The sequence below is a fragment of the Nicotiana attenuata genome, unplaced genomic scaffold, assembly GCF_001879085.1.
Source record: "Nicotiana attenuata strain UT unplaced genomic scaffold, NIATTr2, whole genome shotgun sequence".
Lineage (NCBI taxonomy): Eukaryota > Viridiplantae > Streptophyta > Magnoliopsida > Solanales > Solanaceae > Nicotiana > Nicotiana attenuata.
The window spans coordinates 120788-123952 of NW_017671952.1; positions in this window are offsets into that span (position 1 = coordinate 120788).

Genomic DNA, 3165 nt, shown 5'->3' on the forward strand with positions numbered 1-3165 from the left:
AAGAGGAGGAACGGAAGCTATGCGATCGCGTGAGTGGCCTCGCGAACGCAAAGAAGGGGGACGCCAAAGCACTGCGAACGCGGGCCTGAGGCCGCGTTCGCGAAGAACAAAATGACTGTGTAAAAATTGCAGCAAAAAAAGTCTGATCCTTCCTAAGTGCAAAAACACCCCGAACCACCTCCAATTCACTCTCGAGCCCTCGGGGCTCCTAACCAATCACACACACTAACTCAATAACATCCTACGAACTTACTCGAGCGATCAAATTGCCAAAATAACATCAAAATCATTGAATCAAGCCTCAAGATCATCATTTTCATTTCAAAATTCATGAACTTCCAACTTTAGACATTTAGGTCCGAAACACGTCAAACGACGTCCGATTTCGACCAAACTTTACAGAAAGCGCTTAACACATATTTAAGACTTGTACCGTGCGTCGGAACCAAAATAAGAGCCCGATACCACAGTCTTTTAATCAATTTTCATTTCCATTTTCCTTAATAATTTCAGAAAAACAATTTCACAGAAAAATTCATTTCTCGGGCTCTAGACCTCGGAATTCGACTCCGGGCACATGCCCGAGTCCCATATTTTTCTACGGACCTTCCGGGACCGTCCAATCTCGGGTCCGGGTCCATTTACCAAAAATGTTGACCGAAGTCAACCTTAAACATATTAATATCAAAATTCTTCAAATTTTTCACAGAATTCACATATTTCAACATAAAAGCTTTCCGGCTACGCGCTCGAACTGCGCACGCAAATCGAGGCAAGTAAAAATGAGGTTTTCAAGGCCTCGGAAGCACAGAATGAATGAGAAAACAGGTGATGACCCTTTGGGTCGTCACATCCACATACCAAAATCTTCTTGGCACGAAAATTCTTCTCCACAACTTTCCTGTCTGCATCAGTGTATTCTTTTCTGGTTTTTGGAATTGAGAATGGAAGTTCTTCAAGTACCTTTGTTGGGACGTAAGGGTCGTTACATATGACATCCCATAACTCAGAATCCTTTTGTCTTCCATCACCCATAGTATTGTCCATTGAACCTGGGTGGTCTGTATGTAGATTGACCTTCTTCAAAATTTGGTGGAGCAGCCATACGGATTCTTCCTAGGTGTTAGCCTAATAGGAGGAACCTGCTCTGATACCAATTGATAGTTTATATGAGTCCACCAAACTATAGAGTACCTGGTCCTCTACAAGTTTCCACTGAGAATACTAATGAAACAGTAAGTAAATGAGACACGGGATTTTTACGTGGCAAAACCCCACTCAAGGGGACAAAAACCACGACCTACACTTGTAGGCTTTCAACTTCACTAACTTGTAAACACTCGATTACAAGCCAATTTGTAATGACTCTATTACAAAGACTTCACTCCCTCTAACATGTAATACGCTAATCACAAGCCACTTTGTCACTCACTAGTTACAAAGACTTCAATCACTCTAACTTGTAATACACTAATCACAAGCCACTTTGTCACTAACTAGTTACAAAGGATTTAACTTATGACTAACTCTAGTCATAACACAAACTCGGAGAGTTTATGATTTTGTAGAGGGGTTCCTAAGTAACGCTTCTAACTAAGCAATTTAGGAATTACAATAAGAACAATCACAAAGTTACAACTCAACTAAGGACAACAGAATACTCGATTTAGGAACTGCTCTGTAGTAGCGTTTTACTTTGTTCTTCAAGCTCTTGAGAATTGAGTTCACTGTTTTTCAGAAGTCTTGAATGCTTGAAGTGAAGTCTCCAATTGTTCAAGTGATGTCTTGATATAATCTTCTTGTTAATACACCTTTATGACATCACTTGAATGATGTATGCACTTTAGTTAGTCAAAGGACAAATGACCGCTGGAAACAGTGCAGTGCAGGCAGCAACAGTGCAGGCAGTCACGTCGCTTCCAGCTGTATCCAATTGACCTCGTACTGCTATGAGTAAACCACAAGGACATCAGGTCCTTGTCTGGTTCTCTATCTCCTGAAGCTGTAGCAGTTCACATTTAGCTGGACTCCGTTGATTTGCAATGTGGCCCAAGTGTGTCAGGTTCCCAATCTGGTTCTTGACAGCAAGTTTGTTAGATCATCAAAACATAAGGCAAAGACATTGAAAATCCATCATACTCATACTACACTTCTGTACTTAATTGTACAGGATCTGAAGCGGGTGCATCTAGTTACCCGTCCGGCGCGCATAGTTGATTCCCACCTTGAGACTTCACGATGAGCTGTCTTCCGAGCCATTCTGCAGCAGCTAGAGTCTCCCTTATGTTTTACTTTTCTGTCCATTTCCTTTCAGACCGTAGGCTAGCATTCTTTTGTATATTCTACTAGATTGCCCACACACTTGTGGCACCCAGGTCTTGGCATACACACTAGTAGACTTATTAATTTTAGGTTTGCTTACATGATTTCGATTTGTACTCACTGTTTCCGTTTATTTATGTTACACTTGCAAATTTTTAAATCTTTTAACAAATAAGAAAATGTTACCACTTAATAATTTATTTAAACGAGAAAATCACTTGTTTGATCAGTGTTGGCTTACCTAACAACGGTGTTGGGCGCGATCACGGCCTATAATGGAATTGGTTCGTGACACATATCGTGTAGCAATGTTATATTTCAGACACGAGCATTAATGACAGGTATAAATTTAATATCAAATCTTGATATTATCTATTCTATATATGATGTGAAATTAGAATCCACGGATTATAAAATAGTGTATTGATCTTTTGACAAAGCATGGTCCTAAGATGCATAAAAGTAGTATATTACAACTAGAGGTGATAATTTGAGCCCAAACCCATCCAACCCGCCCAACCCGCCCAGAGACTAATGGGTTGGGCTACAATAATTTTAGCTCATGGGCCAATTTGGGCTGAGCCCAAGTTAACCTATTATTTTTAGGATTAGTTACCTTCTATAGCAAAGGTTGATACCTTATTTATTTTAAATAAATACCCTTTTAAAAAATTATATTTCATTGCTACCTTTTGATTTTTTATAGCCAAATATCTATTTACAGCCACCTCCTACCCTTAAGCCATAAAATAAGCTTTGTATTATTTTTCTCTCTCATATCTCCTCAAATTTCTCCTATCCCCTACCCCATATCTATTCTCCCTCTCTCTCTCTCTCTCTCTC